Here is a 20,768-nt window from a genome sequence, read left to right on the forward strand (position 1 = left end):
TTCAGGATTTGTTCTTTTTGAGCGCTTTGTTCATAGCACACTTCTGATGAATACATTATGAAGCAATTTCCAGATATGGAAGAAGATGCTAAAACCAAAAATCTTTTCTTGAAGAAGGATAGGATCACTCATCTAATATGAGATAGCATAAATGCTGTTATAGAGAACAAATACAGCATCTTTAAAAAAAAACAAAACACCAAAGCCGAAAACGGTTTGGCTCAGTGGATAGAGCGTTGGTCTGCGGACTGAAAGGTCCCAGGTTCGATTCCGGTCAAGGGCATGTACATTGGTTGCGGGCACATCCCTGGTGGAGGGTGTGCAGGAGGCAGCTGGTCGATGTATCTCTCTCATCGATGTTTCTAGCTCTCTATCCCTTTACCTTTCTCTCTGTGAAAAATCAATAAAATATATTTTAAAAAGTAAATAAATAAATAAACCCCCAAAAAGTAGTCAAGCACTGGGAAAGTGTAAATAGACAAATTAAAAAATTCTCCTTCATATAATTTTAGCTGGTCTTTAACAATGATTACAAAGGGCTCAAGATTTCAGCACCTTACATAAATGCTGCCTTAAAATTACTGGCAAAAATAGGTTATTTCTCATCTTTTAATTAATATTTGTTCAACAGTGTCATGTTGAACCAGAGTCAGGAGGAACCTTAAAGATAATTTAGTCCAAGGCTCCAGATTCCAAACAGTACCAGTAAATTTTGCATTGTTACTGTATTAAACTAGAAGCCACTTGCCATCCACTGTCCTCTTCTATGTCCTGGAAAAAACACACAGAACTCCCAGTACAAAGTCAATAGGAGTACTGTAGCCTCCTCTTTCTTTATTTTACTAAGGAACTTTATAGTAAGCACTTACTGGTAGTGAAAAGACATAAAAGAATCACAAAACTTTGAAGAAATGAAAAGTCATTTCTTTCAGTTGGGAAAAACTTAACATGGTCCAATTTTTTCATGTTATAGAGAAAATATAATGTCCAAATGAAATTGTCTAGTTAATTAAGAAGCAAAAAGACAAAATCCAGTATTTCCTCCAATACTGAATGTGGAACTTAATTTATGAACAGACTATTTTACTGGAGTTGGCTCTCCAAAAACAATACTAAAATGCTTTTATCTAGGGTATAATAGCATGTAATAATACTGGACTCAAAAATAAAATAACTCAAGATTAAACTCAAAAGCACTTTACCCACAGAAATCATTCACAAAATTAGTGTCTAGATTATTTTCATATTTTATATTTTTGAGTGGGAACAAAAACTTACCTAATAAGAAGCTGCTAATTTGAAAAGTTTGGGTAGAAAAAAAAGAGGCTATGTACGTTCTGATATTTAGTTTACTCATAAGGTGATGAAAATCACTACTACTGATTTGAAAAATATTTTCTTCCCTTAATATGTACCCCTCAGGATGGTCATGTACATTCGGTATAATAGAAATTCAGCTCAGTAATTCTAAAAAACTAAGTACTAGCCACTAAAAAACTTTCAAGTAGTTTATTTTAGTGTTATACTTTTATTTTTTAGAATATCACCATTATTTGTGACTTAGGTTAAACATGAAACACAAGAGATCAGATTATTCTCAAGCTAAGAACAAGGCTTTTTTCTTGAAAAACAAATGAACAAATACACAAACGAATAACTATGAATCATATGCTAAAATCAAGTAAAACACCAGCATAACTGTAAATAAAAAATAAACAAATTGCCTGAACCTTGGCCTTTCAAAAATAACCTAATTCAAGTCCTAAATCCACTCTAACTCTTCCTCCCATCTCAAATTTTCTATAGCACACTTTCTGTGACTCACCACACACTCCCTTGTATTGTCTATATTATTTTTATACAGATAGGTATTAATTATATCTCAAGCTAGATAGTAACTTCCCTTAAGGAGAGAGACTTTACAGTATATACTACTACTTCACAACAGGCACCCAAAGACTAGCTGGCATTTATTTTTTGGCAAGTATTTGTCTATGATACAGTTTTTTTCTTCCTCCAAGAGTTTATTTTTGGTAAATGGCAGGAAAATTTGTTTTTCTACAAGGGAAACCTGCTTCTAAATGATAATTTGAAAATCTTGATATATACTTTTTAAGATACACAAAAATAATGGAGAAGTGGGAATAACAGATTAGGTACTGTAACTTTATAAAGGCTTGCCTAAATCAAGAAGCAGCATGCACATATCTAATTTATGCGAACTAAAATTTTATATAAACAGCACTATACTGTGATACTGGATATATTACCTAATTACAAAACTGAGTCAATAGGCTGCTTCCTAGACAGAAGGGTTAATATAGCTTTGATTTGCTAATACTAAAAGCCAAACTACAGTATAATTCTCAACAGCACAATATTTAAATAGAAAAAACACCCTAAACACATACATACTTTATTGCAACCAAAAATTATATACCTATTGTAACTACTACTACATTTAATGACATCAAAATTTGTAGATAATGTATACACCAAAAATAACATGCTGAAGATATGGTCATTCAGTTAAAAGCCATCTTGACATTGTGTTCTTGCTCCTTGTGAAGATGATCCTGGAAAACCTGTGCTATCTCTTCTGCCTTCCTTTGCAGCATGCCTAAAGGGGGTAAACGTCATGCATCATTAATCTGAGACCAAAAAAATACCAGGAACATAACTTACATCATCCCTTCAACATATGATTTATAAAACTTTACATATTGTTTTTTACAGCTCTAAGTATTATAAAATTACAGAAAAGTATTTGTCTATCTGTTTGGAAACTATAAAAACAGTAGACAAGACTGTTCTTGATTTGCTCTCCCTAGCTTTCCAGCATATAGCAATCTACTTGACATTTATGTTTTGTTGAAGAAATATGTTAACTGCTTTTTTACACACTATAGCCTAAAAGTGCCATACAGGTGGTCATTAAATTGAGGGTATAGATTTTTGTAGGTCTTTGGTGGCCTGTAAGCAAATTAATACACTGAGTATATTCACATTTCTACTCACGTCTAATGATTGATTTAACTTGGTGGTCCTTAAATTGTCTTAGGGGCAGAGCAACACAAATACCATTAATTTTACCATGTAAAACAGCAACTTCCTGTAGTAAAATAAGCTTTTGAAGTAAGCATGATAATCTGAATTTTTCTTTTAACATGCACAAATAAACTTGGCCATTTGTTTTAGTATTCATTAATGCTCATCCTATCTAATAAAAGAGTAATATGTAAATTGACTGTACCTCCACTACACCCACAAGCCAATCAGGAGCAAATATGCAAATAAACCCAACCAAGATGGCTGCAGCCACAGAGAACAGGAGGGAGGCATGGGTTTCCCCATCAATGGAGGAAGTCAAGCTTTCCGCCTGCCCTTGCCGGCCTAGGCCTCCACTCAATGCTACAAAGTTTCAATGATAGAAGATAAATATATCCCAACAAAAATGGCAGCAGCCACAGAGCTGGAGAGAGCAAGAGGCTATGGTTGCCCCCGGCGATGGAGGAAGCCAAGCTTCTGCAGCCCTGGCCGGCCTAGGCCTCCACTCCAGGCTACAAAGTTTCAATTATAGAAGATAAATAAATCCCAACAGAAATGGCTGCCGCCACAAAGCTAGCAGAAGGCTTGGCTCCGCTCCAGGCTACAAAGTTTTAATTGTAGAAGATAAATAAATCCCAGATACCAGGGCCTCCGCTTGGGTCGCTGGGGGGAGTGGCCGGCCTGAAAACCACCACAGGCCCCTCACCCAGGCCACACCACGCCTCAGGGGAACCCCCACCCTGATCCAGGACACCCTTCAGGGCAAACCAGCTGGCCCCCACCCCATGCACCAGGCCTCTATCCAATCTAATAAAAGGGTAATATGCAGATTGACCATCACTACAACACACAAGATGGCTGCCCCCATGTGGTCAAAGATCCTGCCCCCATGTGGACATAAGATGGCCACCACAACATGGCCAGCAGGGGAAGGCAGTTGGGAGGGACCAGGCTTGCAAGGGAGGGCAGTTGTGGGCGATCAGGCCAGCAGGGGAGGGATCAGGCCTTCAAAGGAGGGCAGTTGGGGGCGATCAAGCCTGCAGTGGAGGGCAGTTAGGGGTGACCAGGCTGGCAGAGGAGGGAAGTTGGGGGTGACCAGGCCTGAAGGGAAGGGCAATTGGGGGGGGGTGACTCAGGCCTGCAGGGGAGAGCAGTTGGGGGGACCAGGCCTGCAGGGGAGGGCAGTTAGGGGTGACCAGGCCAGCAGAGGAGGGAAGTTGGGGGTGACCAGGCCTGCAGGGAAGGGCAGTTGGGGGGGGGGGACCCAGGCCTGCAGGGGAGAGCAGTTGTGGGGGACCAGGCCTGCAGGGGAGGGCAGTTAGGGGTGACCAGGCCTGCAGGGGAGGGCATTTAGGGGCAATCAGGCTGGCAGGGGAGCAGTTAGGCATCAATCAGGCTGGCAGGGGAATGGTTAGGGGTTGATCAGGCTGGCAGGCAGAAGTGGTTAGGGCAATCAGGCAGGCAGGCAGGTGAGCAGTTGAGAGCCAGGAGTCCTGGATTGTGAGAGGGATGTCCCAGATTGGAGAGGGTGCAGGCTGGGCTGAGGGACCCCCCCTACCCCATGCACGAATTTCATGCACCAGGCCTCTAGTTAGTTGATAAGCAATAACTGGTGCCAAAGATTTAAGAAAAACTTTATAAGGGAAAAACTAAAGATTTGAATCAATATACTTTAAGTTTATTCAGCCAATAAGAAAAGCCCAAACATTATTCAGTTTTTAAAGTATAATAATTCATCCTATCTTATAGGCACTGTAAGATCACACTTTACGAACAAGTTATTTAAATAATGTTTGGCTAGAAAAACAATGTACATTGAGCCTGGCAAAATACATCGCCTTTTTGTAGTAATAACTAACTGCAGGGTGAAATTTTTCTCTGTATATAACATTTTTCAATGTGATAGTAACAAATGAACACTATAACAAACCATTAACTTGAGGCCAAAAGAATCAACATATTAATTGCAAAGCAGTACATTTTATAAAAATTTTAAGAATCAATAAAATATCAAGAAACACAAATCAGCATTATTAAGTTAGCTTTACTATAAACATTTTGTTGTGTCTTCAAATTGAATTCCCATGACTATTTCTGTATTAACATACTTCAAATTTTTTAGGAATTTCATTCTTTAAGGGCAAAAACTGCACGTAGGCAATTAAATACCTCGAGTGCTATTCCAATGATAGGTTTCAGTGATTGGTTCCTGCAGGCTTAATAAATTATATATCATTACTATAAGTTGAATACTAGTAAACAGTTAAAATTTGGAGGGGAAATATACCATACAGATTTTGACATTATCTATACTAATAAAAGGGTAACATGCTAATTAGACTGGGTCGACCAGACATCTTCCGGTCGTCCGGTCCTCCTTCTGGACAAAGCCACGGTAGCGGGGGCTGAGGCAGAGGTGGTTAGGGCCGATCAGGCTTGCAGGGGAGGGTGGTTAGGGCTGATCAGGCAGGCAGGCAGAGTGGTTAGGGGCGATCAGGCAGGCAGGCAGAGTGGTCAGGGGTGATCAGGCAGGCAGGTGAGCAGTTAGGAGCCAGTGGTCCGGATTGCGAGGGATGTCCAACTGCTGGTTTAGGCCCAATCCCTGTGGGCAGTCGGACATCCCCCAAGGGGTCCCGGATGGGAGAGGGTGCAGGCCAAGCTGAGGGACCCCCATCCTGTGCATGAATTTCGTGCACCAGGCCTCTAGTTAAAACATAATTGTACTGAACAATATAAAAATGAAATTAAGAAAATAATTCCATCCCCAATAGCATCAAAAATTAAAACACTTAGTAATAAATGTACCAAATGAAGTATGAGCTCCATACTTAAAACTACAAGATATTGCTAAAAGAAACTAAAGATGAACTAAATAAAGAGATATTCCATGTTTCTGGATGGAAAGACTCAATAGTGTTGAGATGGCAGTTCTCCACAAATTGATCTACAAATTCAATGTCATCCCTGTGAAAATTCCAACAAGCTATTTTTTGTAGAAAGAGACAAGCTTTAAAATTTACATGGAAGGAAAAAAAAAGATGGCGACGGGCAGGAAGGTAGGGAGAGAGAGAGTGTGAGTGAGGAACCCATAGAGGAGAGTGTAGACATGTGTTGTGTGTGTGTGTGTGTATGAGCTAGGGTCAGTTAGATTCTGCAGGTCTTCCAAGGGGCTCCCTAACCGGGCAGTCCTAGACGGCGGAGCCCCGCGCACAAAGCAGACACTTCTCGGCGGCTGGTGCGGACGCGGAGACCACGCCATCTTGGGAAACAGAGCTGCCTGAGACTCGGATCCTGGCTTCTGACACAAACCAGGACCCTGCAGCCACTGGTGACAGAGAACTGCTATCACAGCTTCAGACCAACAAACAACAAGAATCCAGACTTCCCGGCAGATTTCCGTGAGTCAAAGACCCTATCCCCCTCCCGGCAGGCACGCGGATAGCGCCATAGTAACTGATAGACCCGCCCCTCCCCCAAGCTGCTGAGCACCCACAGGCGCGCGGAAAGCGCCATAGTAACTGATGGACCCGCCCCTCACCCAAGCTGCCGAGCTTTGCGCAGGGACGCGCTCCCCAGTAGGGAATTTGGTGCGCGCGGGACAGAAGCAGCTCCCAGTCGGGGAAATCTGTCAGCATGCACAGAGGGCTCCCCTTCAGGGAATTTGGGGAAATTTGGCTTGCGGGTCACAGCTCCCCCTTCGGGGATTCTTAGAGCGTGCACAGAGGGGCTTCCCTTTGGGGAATTTGGCGTGCAGGACGGACTCCATCCCCCTTCCGGGACTCTAAGGAGAGTTCACGGAGCCAGCTCACCTTCAGGATTTTAAGAATGTGCGCTCTAGCCGGTTTGGCTCAGTAGAGAGAGCGCACACAGGACGCAGCTCCACTTCAGGGAATTTGGCACGCCGGACACAGCTGCCTGGGATCCCTGACTCACAGCGCATTCACACTAAGAGCCAGCGACCCCAATTGTTGGTGCATGCACACACAGGGACCCTGATTCTCAATGAGAAACCGCACAAGGCAACAGAGACTTTGACACTCGAGTCTTGGTGCAGACACAGGGAAACTCTTGACACCTGGCACATGCTAAGGATCTCATTTTTGGCACATACCAACAGTGTGGTGCAGACAGGGCCCCTGATTCTAAGTGTGCACACGAGACCACAGGGAACACTGGGGACACTGACCCTGGGCAAGTCTGGTTCCCACCAACCAAAGGCAGCCACACGTCCTAGTGTCAGAGCACTTCAGTGAAACTCGGGTGGAGCAAAGTCCCCACAGCACACGGCCCAGGTCCACGCAAACGGAAGCTTGAGCTTTCTGGTAATAGCCAGAATGGGGAAACAAAATAACTCACAGAAGAAAGAAAATGTGGAGTCGCCAAGAAAGGAAATTAGTGAAACTGAAGCTTGCAACATGACCGAAAAGGAGTTCAGAGTAATGGTCGTGGAATTTATACATCGGATGGATGAGAAAATCAACAACTTATGCAAGAATCAGGAAGAAATGAAAAGTGATATAGCTACAATCAAAAACACCATGGAAAGTTTCAATAGTAGACTACAAGAAGCAGAGGACCGAATTAGTGAGTTAGAAGATCAGGTACAGAAACAAGCTCAATCTGAACAGCAATTGGAGAAAAAAATTAAAAAGCAGGAGGAAAGCCTAAGGGAGCTTCGGGACAACCTGAAACGAAGTAACATGCGTATAATAGGGCTGCCAGAAGGACAAGAAGAGCAGCAGGGTTTAGAAAATCTATTTGAAGAAATAATGACAGAAAACTTCCCGGATATGGGAAAGATAAAAGTTACGCAAGTACAGAGAGTCCCAAGCAGGATCAACCCCAAAAGACCCACACCAAGACATGTCATAATTTCAATGGCAAATATAAATGATAAAGAGAGAATCCTAAAGGCGGCAAGAGAGAGACAGAGAGTTACCTACAAAGGAACACCCATCAGATTGTCAAATGATTACTCAACAGAAACACAACAAGCTAGAAGTGAATGGAAGGAGGTATACAAAGTGTTGCAAAGCAAAGGACTGAATCCAAGAATACTATATCCAGCAAGACTATCAATCAAAATTGAAGGGGAAATCAGGAGCTTTGCAGACAAAAAAAGCCTCAGGGAGTTTATCACCACCAAACCAGCAATGCAAGAATTGCTAAAGGGAATACTGTAAAAAGAAGAAATAAACAGGTAAGAAGGAATACAGACACAAAAATAGATATGACTGCAAACAAATACCTTTCAGTAATAACTTTAAATGTAAACGGACTAAATGCTCCAATCAAAAGACATCGAGTAGCTGAATGGATAAAAAAACACGACCCATATATATGCTGCCTACAAGAGACCCACCTCAGAACAAGAGACTCACACAGATTGAAAGTGAAGGGATGGAAAAATATCTTTCAGACAAATGCAAATGAAAAAAAAGCTGGGGTAGCAATACTTATATCTGACAAAATAGACCTCAAAGTAAATGCCATAACAAGAGATAAGGAAGGCCACTTCATAATACTAAAGGGAGAAATCCAACAAGAAGAAATAATTCTGGTAAACATATACGCTCCCAATATAGGAGCACCCAAATACATAAAAAAACTCCTGGAGGATATCAAGGGAGAGATTAATAGCAATACAATCATAGTAGGAGACTTTAATACCCCACTATCACCACTGGAAAAATCCTCTAAACAAAAAATCAGCAAAGAAACAGCAATCCTAAATGACTCACTAGACCAGATGGAATTAATTGACATCTTCAGAACATTTCACCCCAAAGCCACAGAATATACATTCTTCTCAAGTGCACATGGGTCATTTTCAAAGATAGACCATATGCTGGGTCACAGGCAAAGTCTCTTCAAATTCAAGAAGATAGAAATTATATCAAGCATCTTCTCAGATCACAGTGGCATAAAACTGGAAATCAACTACAATAAATACAATCCAAAGAAATCAAACACATGGAGCCTAAACAGCATGCTATTAAACAAGGACTGGGTCACCAGAGAGATCAAGGAAGAAATAAAAAACATCATGGCAACAAATGACAATGAAAACACAACAATCCAAAATCTATGGGACACAGCGAAAGCAGTCTTGAGAGGGAAGTTCATTGCTCTACAGGCCTATTGCAAAAAACAAGAAACAATGGTAATAAATTACTTAACCCTACAACTCAAAGAGCTAGAAAAAGCTCAGCAAGAAAAGCCCAGTGTAACCAGAAGGAAGGAAATAACAAAGATCAGAGCGGAGATAAATGACATAGAGACCAAAGAAACAATACATAAGATCAACAAAACCAAGAGCTGGTTCTTTGAAAGGATAAACAAGATCGATGGACCTCTAGCCAGGCTCACCAAGAAGCAAAGAGAGAGGACCCAAATAAACAAAATCAGAAATGAAAGAGGTGAAATAACAACAGACCCCGCTGAGATACAAAGGATTGTTACAAAATACTACAAACAACTCTATTCCAACAAACTGGACAACCTGGAGGAAATGGACATATTCCTAGAAAAATATAACCTTCCAAAAATCAATCAAGAAGAATCTAAACAGCTCAATAGGCCAATAACTATGGACGAAATTGAAGCAGTCATCAAAAAGCTTCCGGCAAACAAAAGCCCGGGGCCTGATGGCTTCACAGGAGAGTTTTACCAAACATTCAAGGAAGAACTAAAACCTATCCTCCTCAGACTATACCAAAAAATTCAAGTGGAAGGAACACTTCCAAGCTCCTTCTATGAAGCCAGCATCACCCTAATACCAAAACCAGATAAAGACAACACAATGAAAGAGAATTACAGACCAATATCCCTCATGAACATAGATGCCAAAATCCTCAACAAAAGTCTAGCAAATTGGCTCCAGCAGTACATCAGAAAGATCATACACTATGACCAAGTAGGATTTATCCCAGGAATGCAAGGATGGTACAATATCCGCAAATCAATAAACGTGATACATCACATAAACAAATTGAAAGATAAAAATCACATAGTCATATCAATTGATGCAGAAAAAGCATTTGACAAAATCCAACACCTTTTCTTGATAAAAACTCTCAACAAGGTGGGAATAGAAGGCTCATACCTCAACATAATAAAAGCTATATATGATAAACCCACAGCAAACATCACACTCAATGGACAAAAACTAAAAACATTTCCCCTAAGAACAGGAACAAGACAGGGATGCCCACTCTCACCACTCCTGTTTGACATAGTACTGAAAGTATTAGCCATTGCAATTAGACAAGAAGAAGAAATAAAAGGCATCCAAATTGGAAAAGAACAAGTAAAGCTGTCTTTATTTGCAGACGACATGATATTGTACATAAAAAATCCAAAAGACTCCGTCAAAAAGCTAATAGACTTAATAAAGGAATTCGGCAATGTAGCAGGATACAAAATTAACGCCAAGAAATCTATGGCCTTTCTATACACCAATAGTGAACTTACAGACAGAGAGACTAAAAAGGCAATCCCATTTACCATCGCACCAAAAAAATTAAGATACCTAGGAATAAACTTAACTAAGGAGGTAAAAGACCTATACACGGAAAACTACAGGACACTGAAAAAAGAGATAGAGGAAGACGTAAACAAATGGAAGAACATACCATGTTCATGGATTGGTAGAATAAACATCATTAAAATGTCCATACTACCCAAAGCAATCTATAGATTCAATGCACTCCCCATTAAAATACCAACGGCATATTTCACAGACCTTGAAAGAACTCTCCATAAATTCATCTGGAATAAAAAAAAAAAACCCGAATAGCCACAGCAATCCTGAGAAAGAAGAATAAAGTAGGAGGGATCTCAATACCAGATTTCAAGCTGTATTACAAAGCCACTGTTCTCAAAACAGCCTGGTACTGGCACAAGAACAGACATATAGATCAATGGAACAGAATAGAGAATCCAGATATTGACCCAAACCACTATGCTCAATTAATATTTGACAAAGGAGGCATGAACATACAATGGAATAAAGACAGTCTCTTCAATAAATGGTGTTGGGAAAATTGGACAGATACATGCAAAAAAATGAAGCTTGATCACCAACTTACGCCATACACAAAAATAAACTCAAAATGGATACAGGACTTAAACATAAGATGGGAAACCATAAAAATACTAGAGCAATCCACAGGCAGCAAAATCTCAGACATATGCCAAAAGAAATTCTTCACTGACACTGCACCTAGGGCAATGGAAGCTAAAGAGAAAATTAACAAATGGGACTACATAAAAATAAAAAGCTTTTTCACAGCAAAAGAAACCATCAACAAAACAACACGAAGACCCACTGCATGGGAGAACATATTTGCAAATGGCATCACTGATAAAGGTTTAATCTCCAACATCTACAGGCAGCTTATACAACTTAATAAAAGGAAGATAAATGATCCAATAAAAAAATGTGCAACAGACCTAAATAGAAACTTTTCAAAAGAAGACAGAAAGAAGGCCAAGAGACACATGAAAACATGCTCAAGGTCACTAATTATCCGAGAGATGCAAATCAAAACAACAATGCGGTACCATCTCACACCTGTCAGAATGGCTATCATCAACAAATCAACAAACGACAAGTGTTGGCGAGGATGCGGAGAAAAAGGAACCCTCGTGCACTGCTGGTGGGAATGCAGACTGGTGCAGCCACTGTGGAGAACAGTATGGAGTTTCCTAAAAAAACTGAAAATGGAACTCCCATTTGACCCAGTAATCCCACTCCTGGGATTATATCCGAAGAAACTAGAAACAGCAATCAGAAAGGATATATGCACCCCTATGTTCATAGCAGCACAATTCACCATAGCTAAGATTTGGAAACAGCCTAGGTGCCCGTCAGCAGATGACTGGATCAGAAAACTGTGGTACATCTACACAATGGAATACTATGCTGCCATAAAAAAGAAGGAATTCTCATCATTTGCAGCAACCTGGATGGAATTGGAGAACATTATGTTAAGTGAAATAAGTCAGTCAATGAAAGAAAAATACCACATGACCTCACTCATTTATGGATAATAAAGAACATTATAAACTTGAACAAAAAGATAGATACAGAGACAATAAATCATCAAACAGACTGTCAAATTACAGGGGGAAGGTTAGGGAGAGGTGGGGGAGATAAGAGATCAATCAAAGGACTTGTATGCATGCATATAAGCATAACCAATGGATGCAAAACTCTGGGGGGTGGGGGCATATATGGGAGTGGGGTGGGGGGGGCAATGGTAAGATATGTACACATATAATACCTTAATAAAAAAATTGAAAAAAAAAGATTAAAAAAAAATTTACATGGAAAGGCAAAGGACCCAGAATAGCCAAACAATCTTGAAAAAAGAAGAATAAATTGCAGGAATTTCCCTACCCAATTTTCAAATTTACTGGTAAAGCTACAGTAATTGAGACAGTGTGGTATTGACATAGGATAGACATAGAGATCTATGGGACAGAATGAAAATCCAGAAATAAAAACCTTTTATTATTTATTGTCAGTTTATTTTTGACAAAAATGCCAAGGCAATTTAATGGAAGAAAGCAGACTTTCCCAACAAATGATGTGGAGAAAACTAGATATCTACATACAAATGGAGTTGAACCCTTACCTCTAACTATGCACAAAAATCAACAGGGTGGATTATTGATCTAAAAGTAAGAGCTAAAACTATATGTGAAAAATAAAACACATGTCAATCAACTAATGAATGGATAAACAAAATGTAGTCCAGTCCATACACTGGAATGCTACACAGCAGTAATAGGGTATACAGTACTAAAACATGTTACAACATAGATGGACCTTGAAAACATTAAGCCAGACACAAAAGGCCAAATATCATATGATTCAATTCATATAATCTCTCCGGAAAAGGCAAATCTATAACGACAGAAAGTAGATTAGTGGTTGTCTGGGGTTATGGGTATAAATAGCAATTAATCACAAGCAGGCAAGAGCAAACTTTCTGAGGTAATGGAAATGTTCTAAACTGGATTGTGTGATGTTTGCATAGCTCTATAGCTTGAATTAAACTGCTATTGGTTCAGATGGCATATTTGTGTTTTTAAAATACAGGGTGGAGTAAATGTAGGTTTACAGTTGTGAATATGCAAAACAGAGCTTATTCTTGAATTATTATCTATTAATTACTGTATGGTTTTCTTTCTTTTTTAAATTTCTTTATTGATTAAGGTATTACATATGTGTCCTTATCTCCCCATTATCCCCCAAAGCCCCCACTCATGCCCTCACCCCCCTTTTGTCTATTTCCATTGGTTAGGCTTATATGCATGCATACAAATCCTTTGGTTGATCTCTCCCTCTTACTCCCACCCTCCCCTACCTTCCCTCTGAGGTTTGACGGTCTGATTGATGTTTCTCTGTCTCTGGATCTGTTTTTGTTCATCAGTTTATGTTGTTCATTACTTTCCATAAATGAGTGAGATCATGTGATATTTATCTTTCTCTGAATGGCTTATTTCACTTAGCATAATGCTCTCCAGTTCCATCCATGCTGTTGCAAATGGTAAGAGCTCCTTTTTTACTGCAGCATAGTATTCCATTGTGTAGATGTACCACAGTTTTTAATCCACACATCTGCGGATGGGCACTTAGGCTGTTTCCAAATCTTAGCTATGGTGAATTGTGCTGCTATGAACATAGGGGTGCATCTATCCTTTCCAATTGGTGTTTCTAGTTTCCTGGGATATATTCCTAGAAGTGGGATCACTGGGTCAAATGGGAGTTCCAGTTTTAGTTTTTTGAGGAAACTCCATACTGTTCTCCACAGTGGCTGCACCAGTCTGCATTCCCACCAGCAGTGTACGAGGGTTCTTTTTCTCCGCATCCTCGCCAGCGCTTGTCATTTGTTGATTTGTTGATGATAGCCATTCTGACAGGTGTGAGATGGTACCTCATTGTCGTTTTGATTTGCATCTCTTGGATGATTAGTGACTTTGAGCATGTTTTCATATGTCTCTTGGCCTTCCTTATGTCTTCTTTCAAAAAGTATCTATTTAAGTCCATTGCCCATTTTTTTATTTATTGTATGATTTTCTATACAAACAACTGTAAATCTACTTTTCCCTCACCTTATAGTTCTTAAAAATTACTTCCCTCCCTGAAAAAAACAACACTCAGGTAACACTGCTTCTAGCCCTCCCCAAATGTTTTCTTTACCTTAGCCTACTTTCAAGTACTTCAGGTAAAGATTAAACAACTTTCACAAAGTTATAAAAATAACTTTGGTCATCAAAGGAAAACATAGCGCCCAGATGGCATGGTTCAGTGTTTGAGTGTTGAGGTATGAACCAGGAGGTCACAGTTTGATTCCTGGTCAGGGTACATACCTGAGTTGCAGGCTCGATCCCCAGTGTGGGGTGTGCAGGAGGCAGCCGATCAATGATTCTCTCTCATCATTGATGTTTCTATCTCTTTTTTCCTTTCCCTTCCTCTCTGAAAGCAATACAAAAAATATTTTTAAAAAAGAAAACAGAAAACATAGCGTTCTAGCGTAATTATTTTTAGTCATACATATACTAGAGGCCCAGTGCATGATTTAATCATGAACCTGGTGCACCAGCTGGCTGGCTGTCCGCTGGTGCACCAGGCCTTCCGAAAGCCTCCGGCGCGGCAGAGGCTTTCGAAAGGCCTTGTGCCGGAGCAGACAGACAGCCAGCTCCCCCGCTTTGGCTTTTGATCGCGGGGGAGCTGGCTGTCTATCCGCTGGTGCACCAGGCCTTTCGAAAGCCTCTGGCTCAGCGTCCTGCTGGCCCAATCAGCTACCCCGGCCACCCTGAGTCCTGCCCCCTGCGCCTCCTGCTGGCCCAATCGTGGGCGTAGCGGAGTGATGGCAATTTACATATTACCATTTTATTATGTAGGATTATTAGATGATATTAAATTCACTATCAAAGAAACAATGTAGTACACACACCTCTTATTTTCCTTCTAGGAAAAAAAAATGATTGGATCAGTAAGAGAAAAAATATCTTGACAAAATTGGCCAAAAGACACAAATAGGCAACTTAGAAAATGAAATATGAATTGTTTATAAACTTTTTTAAAAAACCCAAGTTCATTACTAACCAGAGGAATGCAATTAAACAGGGAATAATTCTTTTCACCTATAAACTTTAACAAGGAATGATAAAGATGGTAATGGTGGTAGTAATGATTATATAAGTGTAGTAGTGGAAAGAGTATAGAAAAAAAGGATACCCTAATCAATTTGTGGTGAAAATATAAATTGGTATAATGTACTTGACGGAATTATAAATCAAAAGGCTTTAAGAACAATGTTACTCCTAATTCAGCATTTGAACTGAGACAATTTTTTCCTATGTCCCAATAACCATATATTTACCCTAAAACATAGCTACATCCACACTCACAGCAGCACAATTTAAAATAGCAAAAAGTTGAAAGCCAATACCTAACAATTAACCAATACCTAAAAATGAGATAATAGTTAAATAAACTATGGTTTATCCATATAATAAAGAAATTAGCAGCCAAGAAAATGTAGAATATTAAATAGCATGGGATGCTATTCACGTATATCATTCTATTAGCTAAGTCTCTCTTTTTCCATCAAAAACTGAGTACAGTGTGCTGTGTACATAGCAGGGGACACATTTTTTAAAAGTATATTGGTCCTCAAGTTCATGTCAGACATTGTTAAGTTCTGAAGATACAGAAATAACTAAGATATAATCTCTATAATCAAGAAGCTCAAATTCCAGTAAGGGAGACAGACATGTAAGTATATAACTGCAATATCTATAATAATAAAAGCATAATATGCTAATTAGACAGGACATCCTTCTGGATGACCTTCTGGATGAAGCCAGGGCTGTGAGGGAAGCCCAGGTTCCAGTTGCCGGCTGGAGGGAAGCCCGGGTCTCGGGTGCCAGAAGGAAGCTGGTGCCAGCAGCTGGGGGAAGGAAGGCCTACTCTTACACGGATTTCATGCATTGGGCCTCTAAGTTGTATGATAAATGCTGACAGGCTTCTATCTCAAATGTGGATAAACAGGCTGTGGACTTCAAGTACCAGGATTCTATGTGGCAGACTCTTAAGTGATTGTGGTGGAGTGTGTGGCTCTGGGAATTGTAGTAGCACAGAGCTAATGTATTTACTAGTATTGAATAATGGGTATGTTGTAAGTTGTAAATTGTTCAAGTTTTTAAAAAATTTCAGAGGTTAAAGGAAACACCCAAAATATCCATCTCATAAACCTAGGAGTCACCTATGACTTCTTGACTCTCTCCTCCATTATCACTAAAAGCCAAAACTAAGACTAGTATCTTCAGAGTCCCATCTAAGAGTATGTTTTCTTTTACAGTGCACCTATTTATTGATGCCATGAAAATCCTAATATATAAAAAGCCAGGGGCCATCACAACCGAAACAACCAGATGATGACTGAACAGCAGGCTGCGTGGGGCGACAAGGCCGGCAGGGGGGTTAGTGAGGGACAACCAAACGACTGAACAGCAGGCTTCATGGGGCGACCAAGTCAGCAGGGGGGTTAGTGAGGGACAACCAAATGACTGAAAAGCAGGCTGCGTGGGGTGACCAGATCAGCAGGGGGTTAGTGAAGGACGACCATATGACTGAACAGCAGGCTGCATGGGGCGACCAGGCCGGTGGGGGGGGGGGGCAGTTGGGGGCAACCAGGTCAGTGGGGGGGGACAGTTGGGGGCAACCAGGCCAGTAGGGGGGCAGTTGGGGGTAACCAGGCTGGCAGGGGGGGCAGTTGGGGGTGACCAGGCCAGCAGGGGGGCAGTAATGGGTGACCAGGCAGGTGGGTGGGGGCAGTTAGGGGCAGCCAGGCTGGCAGAGGGGGGGAGTTGTGGGTGACCAGGCTGGCAGGCAGGGCAGTAAGGGGTGACCAGGCCAGCGGGGGGGGGGGCAGTTAGGGGAGACCAGGCCAGCAGGGGGGAACAGTTAGGGGCAATCAGGCTGGCAGGCAGGTGAGCAGTTAGGAGCCAGTGGTCCCGGATTGTGAGAGGGATGTTCGATTGCCAGTTTAGGCCCATCTCCAGGATTGGGCCTAAACCAGCAGTCAGACATCCCCTGAGGGGTCCCAGATTGGAGAGGATGCAGGCTGGGCTGAGGGGACCCCCCCCCATGCATGAATTTCGTGCACCAGGCCTCTAGTTTTAAATAAAAAGTATCATGCTGAGCTAATAATGGGCACCAGAGCATAATGTTATTTGTTGTCCCTTTCAACACTGAAATGCTCAAAATAAGTTAGGCCTATCTGAATCCTATATGGGGAGATTTCATTGGTGAAATACTACCTGGCCATTTTACACTGGGTCCAAAAACAGCATTTTAGTTTTTAGTTACTAATAGGAAAAAATGCTTTGGAGAAATATCTGTATATCTCAAAAACAATGTAAATTCTGCTATTTGAGAGTGATTTAAGTCATGTTACACATAATTCATCTGAGAGGCCCTCCAGCTTGAATAAATGCATTTGGGCACAAAATGCACATAAGTAGGATTAGTAAAACATCTAATTTTTCAGATGTATTCAGTGTGTTTCAAATCTGGATTTACATATAGTAGAAAATGAGGTTTGGGAAGTGGAGCTCTAAGAATGTTAGATATCATTCACTCTTTCCTAAAAGGAGCTGAAGACTTTATCATTTTTAATTTTAATATCCTAATCTAACCTACAAGAAAAATTTCAGAATAAAGGAACAATGGTGTGACAATGAATCTATTTTGTAAAGGGGATCAGAGATGAGCAGGTAGCTCATTAAACAATGGAAAGACATAAGACACATTTCAATTAACTGCAATTGTGAGAAGCAAGTTAGTACTTGTCTCTGTTGAGCCTAAGAGACCTTTAAAGGGTCTCTTTGTGTATTGTCACTTCTCTGTCAGATCAAGAAAATTCACCTCTCAAGTGTCTGAAGTGGTACATTATACTCCAGAACACAAGAGATGACCTCACCGATCAACCAATGTCACGAAGGTTTCCCAAAGAATTTCAGAAAAAGGGGAGGGCCTCGCCATCATGGCTCAGTGGTTGAGCTTTGACTTATGGACTTCCAGTCAGGGCACATGCCCAGGTTGTGGGCTCGATCCCCAGTAGGGGGTGTGCAGGAGGACGATCGATGATTCTCTCTCATCATTGATGTTTCTATCTCTGTCTCCATTCCTCTCTCTGAAATCAATAAAAGCATTAAAAAAGTAACAAAGAGAGAGGATCCAAATAAATAAAATCAGAAATGAAAGAGGCCAAATAACAACTGACACCACAGAAATCCAAAGATTGTAAGAAAATATTATGAATAGCTACATGCCAATAAGCTAGACAATGTGGATGAAATGGACAAATTCCTAGAAAAATACAATCTTCCAAAACTGAATCAGGAAGAATCAGAAAACCTAAATAGGCCAATCATAACTGATGAAATTGAAGCAGTAATAAAAAAAAAATTTCCCAGGAAACAAAAGCTCTGTTCCGGACTGCTTCAGGGGAGTTCTACCAAATATTCAAAGAAGAACTAACACCTAACCTCCTCAATCTATTCCAAAAAATCCAAGAGGAAGGAATACTTCCAAGCTCTTTCCAAGAGGCCAGCATTATAATAATTCCAAAACCAGATACACTACAAAGAAAGAGAATTATAGGCCAATATCCTTGATGAACATAGATCAGTGATGGGCAACCTTTTGAGCTTGGTGTGTCAAACTTCGCCAAAAAACTGAGCATAACTCGGGTAGTGTGTCACTTTGAGGAAAAAACATTATTTCACAAATGTTTCATCCTCAGGAGCAGCAAATGTTTCATCCTCGGCATGCGGCCACCTCAGCGGCCGCGTGTCATCAGAAATGGCTACGCGTGTCAGTGCTGACACACGTGTCATAGGTTCGCCATCACTGACAAAGATGCTAAAATTCTCAACAAATTATTAGCAAATCAGATCCAGCAATACATTAAAAATATCATACACTATGACCAAGTGGGATTTATTCCAGGAATGCAAGGCTGGTACAATATTCACAAATCAATAAATGTGATACATCACAGAAACAAATTGAAAGACAAAAAATCACATGATCATATCAATAGATGCAGAAAAAGCATTCCACGAAATCCAACACCCATTTTCAATAAAAACAATCAGCAAAGTAGGAATAGAGGAAATCATATCTCAAAATAATATGGCATATATGACAAACCTACAAGCAACATCAATGGGAAAACATTGAAACCATTTCCCCTAAGAACAGGAACAAAGTAGGGATGTCCTCTTTCACCACTCTTATTCAACATAATACTGGAAGTCCTAGCCACAGCAATCAGACAAGAAGAAATAAAAGACATCCAAATTGGAAAGATGAAGTAAAACCCTCATGATGACATGATATTGTACATAAAAAACCCAAAAGACTCCACCAAAAACCTACCAGATTTAATAAATGATTTTGGCAATGTAGCAGGATACAAAATTAACACACAGAAATCATTGATATTACACCAATAATGGACTCTCAGAAAGAGAAACTAAAAAGCAATCCCATTTACCATTGCAATAAAAAATTAAGATATTTAGGAATAAACTTAACCAAGGAGGTAAAAAACCTGTACTTGGAAAACTACAGGAAGTTGGGAAAAAAAGATAGAGGAAGATATAAACAAGTGGAAGATTACACCGTGTTCATGGATTACTAGAAGCAACATCATTGAAATGTCTATACTACCCAAAGCAATCTACAGATTCAATTCAATCCCTATTAAAATACCAACAGCATATTTCACAGATCTAGAACAAGTACTCCAAAAATTCATGTGGAACCAAAAAAGACCCTGAATAGCCACAGCAATCTTGAGAAAGAAAAACAAAGTTGGGGGAATCACAAGACCAGATATCAAGTTATATTACAAAGCCACTGTAATGAGAACAGCCTGGTACTGGCACAAAAATAGACATATAGATCAATGGAACAGAACAGAGAACCCAGAATTTGACCCAATGCATTATGCTCAATCAATATTTGACAAAGGAGGCAAGAGCATACAGTGGAGTAAAGATATTATCTTTAATAAATATTGTTGGGAAAATTGGACAGGTACATGCAAAAAAATTAAACTAGACCACCGACTTATACCATACACAAGGATAAACTCAAAATGGCAAAATAATTAACTGGAAGTTGTGAAACCATAAAAATCCTAGAAGAAACCATAGGCAGCAAAATCTCACACATCTCTCGCAACAATATGTTTGCTGGTACATCTCCTAGGGAAAGATAAACTAAGGAGAAAATAAACAAATGGGACTACATCAAAATAAAAGGCTGCTGCATATCAAAAGAAAACATCAACAAAATGAAAAAGGAGCCCACTGCATGGGAGAACATATTTTCCAATGATATATCTGATAAAGTTTTAATCTCCAAAATATATAGGGAACTCATACAACTTAACAAAAGGAAGATAAACAATCCAATTAAAAATGGGCAAAAGACCTAAATAGATACTTCTCCAAAGTGAACATACAAATAGCTAAGAGATACATGAAAAAATGCTCAAAGTCACTGATCATCAGAGAGATGCAAATTAAAATGACAATGAGGTGTATCACATCACACTTGTCAGAAAGGCTACCATTAACAAATCAAGAAATGACAAGCACTGGCGAGGATGTGGACAAAAAGGAAC

The 20,768-nt window shown here is 40.2% G+C and overlaps 1 long non-coding RNA gene across 1 annotated transcript in view; it reads right to left on the reverse strand.

Moving 5' to 3' along the window:
- Positions 1-2,445: 2,445 nt before the first annotated feature.
- LOC307095595 overlaps positions 2,446-20,768 on the reverse strand; it is a 35,600-nt gene continuing 17,277 nt past the window's right edge. The window contains exon 4 of the long non-coding RNA XR_013813204.1: positions 2,446-2,620. This is a non-coding gene — a long non-coding RNA (uncharacterized lncRNA). The remainder of the gene's footprint in view (positions 2,621-20,768) is intronic.

This window comes from Cnephaeus nilssonii (genome assembly GCF_951640355.1).
Source record: "Cnephaeus nilssonii genome assembly, chromosome: X".
In the NCBI taxonomy this organism is placed as follows: domain Eukaryota; kingdom Metazoa; phylum Chordata; class Mammalia; order Chiroptera; family Vespertilionidae; genus Cnephaeus; species Cnephaeus nilssonii.